General features: G+C 43.2%; 2 protein-coding genes across 3 annotated transcripts in view; one reads left to right on the forward strand and one right to left on the reverse strand.

The window, feature by feature from the left end:
• The window catches only part of LOC126405564 (thyroid hormone receptor alpha), a 163343-nt gene extending 155636 nt beyond the window's left edge, over positions 1–7707 (reverse strand). For both annotated transcript variants that reach the window (XM_050069365.1, XM_050069363.1), the window contains exons 1-2: positions 7358–7707; positions 6528–6619 (exon numbers count right to left, since the gene is read on the reverse strand). The gene's annotated coding sequence lies outside the window, so the exon portion shown is untranslated. The remainder of the gene's footprint in view (positions 1–6527; positions 6620–7357) is intronic.
• Positions 1–9225, forward strand: part of LOC126405581 (dual specificity protein phosphatase 3-like) — a 608181-nt gene that overhangs the window by 175781 nt on the left and 423175 nt on the right. The window lies entirely within an intron of this gene.

The following is a 9225-nucleotide window of genomic DNA, read 5'->3' on the forward strand; positions in this document are numbered from 1 at the left end:
ACAATATTGTGTGTGGTTTTTTGTCCCCTCTGTTGGTCCCAGGAAACAGCAGCACCAGGCTGGCACTGACACTACTAAAGTAACTGAAAAGGAAAGGCTGCATTGTTTGTTAAATGTCAACAATGTTTTGTGGTGTTAATCTATTTTTTATTTATTAGGGGGCCAAAGCACAAGTGTGTGGAGCCGAGGTTATAAGGGGCTTTTAATTTGAAACAAGTGTTGAGTTTGAAATGACGGTGCGATATGTTAACTTTATAAAGACAACGGAGCGGATAAAAAGTTAATATATAAACACACAGAGGGATTAATAAATAACGGACCGTCTATAATGTAGTTTGTTTCAAATGAAGCTGGGAGCCTCTGCAGTTGTGGTGAGTAAAAGCTAATGTTATTACTTTATGTTGTACCATTGTTTGCTAGCTTGATGCTAATGACAGTAACGTTAACTCAGCGGGTTGACAAAGTGCCTCTGCTGTTTCACACCATATTTCCCCCTTTTACTCTGTGTGGTAACATCCCTAGAGGAAATATTAAAAATGCTGGGGTGTTGTTGTCATACAGTTGTCTACAGCAGCAGATCGTTCTGTGTTTCTACTGGTCAAAGTGACGGCTGTGATGGGAGAACTGGATCTCAGTGAAGGGCAAGTGCTCCATAACTTTAATTTTGGAGACAAAAAAATGTAGGCTTAGCGCCCTGTGGTCCATTGGCCAATAGTAAATGTAGAATACTCAAAAGTACTTTTAAAGTAATTGAGTTACTTTACTCAGGGAGTAACGCAGTAAAGTAACTGGTTACTTTTTTATAAAGTAACACAGTAACGTACTTTGATTACTTTTAAAGTAACCCTTACCCAACACTGCTTACAATACTAAAAAGAAATTCAACTGGACAGAAAATCTCCCCTTGATTTAAGTTATTTTGGAAAGGAGAGACTTTTTACACAAACTTCCATTAAAAAACAGTTTAACTTTTAAATAAAGTAATAAAACGTTTGTTTAACCAAAAAAATTCATTTTCATTCCTTTTTTCTGAGACAGTTATCTTACAGTGAAACTCTCACACCACAGCAGCCCTACAACATAGTGTGGCAGTGTGTGTAGCATGCAACTCGACTGATGTGCGTCACATGACCTGTGTCACCTGACGTGACATTACGTCAGAGACTTTAAAGCCAAACCATGGTATTTTTTTCACACATGCTTTTGATGCCTAAACATCAGGAAGTAAACCTAAAGACAAAGTGTTCTACCTATGTTGTAAGTTTACTTTGACAAAGCCTGTGTGCATTAAACAAGCAGAGACTGTACCTTGTACACTCACTGAATAAAAGTTAACTGACATCATTAACTGAGAGGAAAATAAACCTTTAGGAAACGTGTCTGATTGTTAAACAGCCATTCTGACCAGCGAGGGCAGCAACCATTCACAGACTCGTAAACTCACCGCTCACATCTCTAAAAATAGACAACAGTGCACACTGACATTCACACCTATGGGTGCTTCAGAGCTGCCAGTTCACCTGACTGACACGTCAGTGGAGTGTGGGAGGAAACCAGAGCACCTGGAGGAAACCAGAGCAGACACTGGGAGAACATTTAAAGCTGTACAGAGACACAGAGAGTCCAGCTGGAGGCTCACACAGTGTTAAACCACTGCTCCTCTGTGCTGCACTCTGACAGATATAAACTCAACTAAATTACAGAAATCTGATTTAAAGTTTTAGAACTGGGGAGGTCGACTGTTAACTTTTAATCTATGACAATATTTCTGATTAATGATGTTGGTATACAGGTTTCGATAATCAATCATTTCAATCATTTTTAAGCAAAACACCAACGTCGCATATGGAGACGGTATTGAAAATATTTTTCAATACTCATCTGTGTGAAGGAGTGAACATCTAACGTCAGAGTTAATTACTGACGAGCAGAACCTTAGGGCCGGGCTCCACCGGCTGCAAACGTAAGCGTCACGTCAGCGTAGCGTCGCGGCGTATTCATCTGGGCTCCACTGACTGCGTACGGAAGCGACACGTAGAGAAGCCAGCGGCGTTGTTTACCGTTTGCCGAGCCGAGAGGCTGCATGTAGGCTGCATGAAATGTTAAAGCATTTTCCACCTAAGTTATTACATATATTTGAGTTATCTACAAGTTTACTGTACTGTTTGTCATCTACTCGCTTTCAAATGTCCGCCACGGACATTTACACAATGTCACGGATAAACATGGGTAAATGCATGAAAAAAAATCATCACATATCACCTCTGATAATGGTTTATTCATTTAAAAACACATTGTGCTCGTTTAGCACACTATTTCATGTAGTTTTTATCTGCTGGAGGGTCGCGTAGGGGAGCGTAGCGCGACAAAAATAGAAGAGCCGCGTAAAATAGAGAGTTGTCGCGTGACAGGCGGTGGTTGACGCGCCGCTCCCGTTGCCGGTGCAGCCGCTGTAACTGATTAACGGGGGCGAGCTGCTACGGGACTCGCGCTGCAGTTAACACTACTAACAGCGTGAGTTAATGTCTCTGCACATGTTGAGCTTCCAGCTATGTTAATACAGACACAGGCTAATATAACATGATGAGTTAGAGTTGTTCGGACCACTTTTGGACTTGTTTGCCCACATATTTGTACCGAGAGGTCTTTGGATCCGTTCTGCTACTACGTCTGCTGCTTCTTCTTCTTCTTCTTCTTCTGGCGGACCAGGTGCGTTAAGTGCGTCTTCACGATGCATACCGCCACCTATTGCACCGGAATTGTAACGACAAGCTACATTCACAGACAGTGAGTCCCATTATAATGTGTTTATGAGCGAGGTCGAACAGGTAGCGCCAAAAGCAGAAAAATCTATATGTGGTGGAGATCATTTATTCGTGGCGCACCGCCACAGATAAATGAATGTATGGGAAACACTGTAGTTCACATTTTGCGACCATGGAGCACCACATGGAGCAAATATTATTAATGTATGAACTGGAGAGCTGTTAATTTGTTTCCAGCTCACAGTGAATAAATCATCATGTTTCACAGCTCTGCGGCAACAGTTGAAGTTTCTGTTCACTAACGTCTGACTGCTGACCGGAAGCTTCGAGTTCACAGCAAGAACATCAACACTTCCTGCCAGAGACGAGCCAGGTGCTTCAAAATAAAAGCACAGGTGGTTCTGCTTTGATTTGTTTCATCATAATAATGCCTTACTGAACTGTATTCTAACTGTAATTTATTTAACTGTATTACAGTAGCGTTCTATTTCACTTTATTATGACAGTAGCTACTTTATTTTACTTTTTGTGACTGTAGTTCATTCATTCATTTTGTATTTTAGTAGTCTACCGTAGTTATATCATTTATCATGATATAGGCCAAAAATATCGCAATATTATTCGTACACTATTTTGCCCAGCCCTAGTGTGGATTAGGACTATAGATATATTACATCGTTATCGAGATATGAGACTATATATCATCATTTTTGATACCACTGTGTCGTGACGTGGAATAAATGGTGTTTTTTACCTCATTTTAAAGGCTGTGTTATTGTAAAGTGATGTAAATTCATCAACTTAGCAGACTTTTTTTTGTTTTAATGCTTACCCAAACCCATTTAGTCGTTATATCCACATTATTGATGATTATTGATCAATAACAATAGTCAATTGACTAGTCAGTCAATCAAAACAATCGTCATCTCTACAACTTTCTTGCATCAGAGATGGTCTTTGGTCAGAAATATTGTTATGTAACATTAATAGTGCTTTTTTCACAACTCTTTTTCAAAATTTAAAGTCTATAGCCCTATTCAGACGGGATTAGTTTAACGTGGAGACGTAGGGTAAAGTAATTATTACCAGGGATTTTAGTCCCGTCCGAACGTGTCATGTCTGTAATCATTACAGATAATGTCAGTTAAAATTACGGCGACTTTTACCTTCTGTAAAACGGTCCGGAGAAAATACCTCGGGTAATATTAATCCTGTGCAAACGCAATCCTGAGACATCACCTTTAAGGGTACTTTTGATCTTTGACTTAATATTTTCCATATTTTTGTACCAGAAATATGGAAAATATAAAGTCAAAGATCAAAAGTACCCTTAAAGGTGATCTCTCATACATGTATAGAAAAAGACACAAGTTTGCCAAATATAATATTTATGATAGAACGTATCGTTTTACATTAAACAAAAAAAAAGAAAATAAATAGATAAACAGTTATAAGTGAAGTGCCTTTGAGGAGATTTAAAAATAATGAAATGTATATTGTGTATTGAGATATAACCTAAAAATATAGTGATATAATTTTCAGGACATACTGTCCAGCTCTCGTGTGGATGTGCTGACAGTTTCAGAAAATATGACAAAATTCATTTTTTATAAAAGTTACCAACTGTAGCTTTAAATACATAAAAAATAATCTACAGTTATTATGTAATGAAAATAATTATTTACGTTGGTGTGGCCAAATGATGCAGAAGAATCAATGTTTTAATTTTGTTTGTATCAACAAATGTGCAGCAAATTATCATCGCTATCATCATTATTATTATTTATTTATTTATTTATTTAATCAATCCTTCACTTCAACAATAACAATGTTGTAAACATGTTACATGTTAAGTATGTTACAGGTTACATGTGGACACTCATGTCAAGTTAAATACCAAACTCAGTACAAACTGGATGGATGAGTCAAAGCCCCTCCCCCGCTCCACACTACATGTCTGTGACGTCACCGTGCCGTGGGACCTCGGGGACTGGGGCAGCGCTGCCTCCACAGCCCCTGTTATGTAACTGGTTTCCCTCAGACTGAGGCAGGCAGGGGGCGAGAGACTGGTTTTCTTCCTGTCTCCTCCTCCTCCTTCTCCTCCTCCTCCTCCTCCTCCCTGCTCGCTATACATTAAGCCTCAACCTCAGAAAACCAGGACGCTGCCTTGCAGCAATGAGCTATGGGAAAATGGAGGGGAGGGGGAGGGGGGTGTTAGGAACGGACGTCAAAAGAGGTCACGTCTGGCTGCGGGCGGAGATTATAGCTCTGTATGTATACACACACACACACACACACATACATGCATGCAGGATTTTTACTTTCTTTGGTTTGTTGTTCTAGTAGTTCTTTTTCTCACAGTGATTTCTGTCAGAGCAGGAACACATGGTTGTTTTTTATGAAATGCAGTTGGCATTTACAGAACCTTTTTGGCTTCATTGGGTTAAGCTTTGCTTTTCTAAAGAAAATAAGGCCCACTCAGAAAAACTGCCTTTCTTCCAAGAAAACACTGATGCAGCGACTCATAAACACTAATATATCTTTGGAAGGCTGCTGAAAACTAATAAAAAACACCGGCTGCCAAAATCATAACTGGGTTACTGGAGGAAACTCTTGTAAACAAGGTGAGTGCTTCCTGGGTAATTTTATGTGCGCCTGCTCTCTGCACTCCAGGGAAATATTATTTTTGGTTCCTGTTTCACACTCAGTTCTGGTTAGACGAGATTTTTCCTTCCTGTCCGGCTCCTCCGGAAATTTCTTACATGAAAGCATCACATGCATGTTCTCAAAGACGAGCGACGAATGAGTCACAGCTCGGCAAAAAATGTCACGTCTCCTCCAGTTGAATGTGATTTGCTCAGAAACAAAACGTGGTGTGACAGGAGGGTCGTATGAAACAGAAAGTGGTGCGTGATGCACGCGGTGCGGTGAAGGAACCTTTACTGTTAGTGAGTGTGACATTTTAGGTGAGCCTTCTGTAAGTGCAGGACATCACTCACAGTTTGTCCTGAGCACTGCTCTGATTTTTCATTTAACCTTTATTTAACCAGAAAAACACTCTTTTTCAGGAGCGTCCTGGGGCTGAGGTATCATGATCACGCACAAAAATCCAGCAGTGGGGCTTTTAAACAGTCCAGAGGAACCAATGAGTGCAACTTTTCTGCAGAGGACTCCACATATAAGGAGCTGCAGACATAAGTGCTCACTTGCCAAACTCCGTACGCACCCTCCTCGGCCAGCGGTTCCCCACTGGTCCAGATTTCACCTTAGTCGTTAGTTAAAGGTCTCACAGTTTGATCACACATGCATCTGGCCCTGTCATCGAGCTGTCTCTGTTAAATATTCATTCACTTTCTGTAACCGCTTATCCTGTGGGGGGTCGCGGGGGGCTACCCCAGCTGACACTGAGCGAGAGGCAGGGTCACCAGATCATCGCAGGGCTGACACAAAGAGACCTCAAACCTGCGGATAATTTAGAGTCACCAATTAACCTGCATGTCTTTGGACTGTGGGAGGAAGCTGGAGCACCTGAAGGAAACCCACGCTGACACAGGGAGAACATGCAAACTCCACACAGAGGGGCTCCCCCACCCTGGGATTCAAACCACGAACCCTCTTGCTGTGAGGTGATAATGCTAACCACTGTGCCACCGTACCACCCAGCTGATAAGCAGCTATCCGTTATTCACTCTTCACTCTGTGCTGCACATTCACTGGACTTAAAATTAAAGTGTCTTCTACAAACTTGACCCGGTCACCTACCTTAACCCAGGGTGTCCTGACCTGCAGCTCGGGCCCCACAAAGACTCATCTGACGGTCCTCCACTGAAGCAGATGATGATGCTGCCCTCATCCTGGACACACAGAAATAAGCGTGCAGTTAAAGCAGCCACACATGAACACAATGCAGAGACTCCTGGCAGCCTGTCATGTGTAACTCAATCCATGGTGTCACACATTAGCACCACAGCTCAGCCTGCAGGGGCGGCTATAGGCTGGGACCCAACAAGACATATCTGATGCTGTCCTGTAACACATGCATGATTCATATCAGGTCTGCAGGAGCATTTCTGGCATACTTTGCCACACTTTTACACACAGACCGACTCGGATATGTCACAGCAAAGGAATGCGCACGGCAGCATATCAGAGGCCACATATATAAGTGTACACAGCAGCCTATAGACTGCCTATATGTTGGCACAGAGCCTTATCTCTGTACCTTCACGATTCCTCTTGGATAACATCTCTCACGCGCCCGGGCTGCACAGCCATATAGGGCAGAGTGTAGGTTTCTTAGTGCAACCATCTCCACCGTGCACTCTGGAGCCCTACCTGACCCAGGTGCGTCTACACACCGACAGAGAGGGAAGCACATGGCAGAGCTGCAGGACGGGCTGCAGGCGGCTCACACAGAGCTGCAGCCCGGTGCGCGGGCAGCTTTGCATTAACCTGTATGTACAGTACAGTAGAGTGAGAGTGAGCAGGCCGGCGCACAGAAGCGGCCGGGTTGACATGAGGACAGCACTCACGTTGCACCGCCGCCCCATAAAGAAGCTGATCAGCTCCTATATGAACAAAGTGACACTCACCAATGCTCGACTTGTGGTACAGAACCGCCTCCTGTGCCGTCAACATAAAGCCTCGTGAGGAAACAACAGCCGGATTAACACGTGAAGAGAAAAATAAAAAGCAGAACCAACAGAGATAGACGCGAGTCCAGCCGGTTAACAACCGTGTCAGCCGGCGGAGCTAACGCTTCTCCCGGTGTTAGCCCCCCGTTCAGTCCGCTGTGAGGTGTGAGGAGACGGGAGCGCCGTGTCTGTCAGGGACTGCCAGAGCCATGGCCACGGTCTGCACGGGAACTCTACGGCGTTTATTAGCGCTGTGTGCTCGGTCCTCCCCCCCGCCTGTACAGTACGGGTGAATGCGGGTCAGGAGAAGCAGAGCTGCCGCCGCTCAGCTGCTTCATTAGCAGGCTCCGCTGCGCCCTCTACCGGCCCGACGGCGGCCCTGCACCGGGGGTTGCATAATCCCGGGGGCCCGGGGAATTAAAGGGGAATGACACCCGTTTATACCCGGCAACAACATGCAGAGGAGAGGTGGTGGCAAAACATTCACATACAGCTACTTGTGATGAACTTACTTTAGGGACTGCTCTTTATTTATCAGAGGAGGGCGGCTGCATAATCCCCAGAGCCAGAGAATTAAAGGGGAATGACACGTGTTTATACCCGGCAACATGCTGAGGAGAAAATAAGCAGTTAGAACAAAACATTCACATAAAGCTACTTAAGTATAATTGTTGGTGCAGTTTGCTGAGGGACTGTTCTTTATTTATCAGAGGACGGTGGCTGCATAATCCCCAGAGCCAGTAGATTAAAGGGAATGACACCCTGTTATACCCAGGAACAACAATCAATCAATCAATCACTTTATTTATAGAGCACTTTTCATACATAAAATGTATCACAAAGTGCTGTACATTACAGAACACAAGCAGGAAAGGATCAGGGGGTATTTAACACAGACACCCCCCCCCCCCCCTGCACACACACACACACACAAAAACACACTCTCTCACACACATAGGGACACCAAGTCAGGACTCAGCAGGAAGCCACAAAGGACTGAGGAAACGCTATCTTAAACGAAAATGGGGAAACACAGGAGCTAAAGCTAAACTGATAAAACCATGACAAGATATAGGAAAATCATAAAATGCTAAAAAAAAAAAATGATTAAAGTAAAACTGTTTTAAAACCAAACAATAAAAGAAAACAAACAAAAGGTGTTAAAACATAGGATAGTAGCTCTGAGACTAAAATGGAGTAAAATACATAAGATTAAAAGAGTAAACTAAAAGAGAGGGCAGAAGAATAAAGCAAAAGATCAGCTAAAAGCCAGACTAAAAAGGTAGGTCTTTAGTTTGCTTTTAAAAATATGAACAGTAGGTGCTGCTCTCAGGTCCTCAGGTAGACAACATGCAGAGGAGAGGTGGTGGGGAAAGGCATTCACATTAAGCTACTCAAATATAATTTGAACTTTTCTTAGGGACTGTTCTTTATTTATCAGAGGAAGGGTAGCATTATCGTGGGACCTCGCTGAACTAAAGGGGAGTGACACCCATTTATACCCGGGAACATGCTGAGGAGAAAATAAGCGGTGGGAACAAAACATTCACATAAAGCTACCTAAATTTTTGGTAATCTTAAATTAGGGACTGTTCTTTACTTATCAGAGGAGAGGAGGTATTCACAATAATCACAAGAGCCAGAGAATTAAAAGGGAATGACACCTGTTTATCCCTGGCAATGTGCAAAAGCAAGGTGGTGGGGAAAAAAACAACAACATTCACATAAAGCTACTTAAATGTGCGGTAAACTTTACTAAGGGACTGTTCTTTACTTATCAGAGGGGGGGGGGGGGGGGGGGGGGGGGGGTGGCAAGGCCCGGGGGG

This window comes from Epinephelus moara, chromosome 18 (assembly GCF_006386435.1).
Source record: "Epinephelus moara isolate mb chromosome 18, YSFRI_EMoa_1.0, whole genome shotgun sequence".
Classification (NCBI taxonomy): Eukaryota; Metazoa; Chordata; class Actinopteri; order Perciformes; family Serranidae; genus Epinephelus; species Epinephelus moara.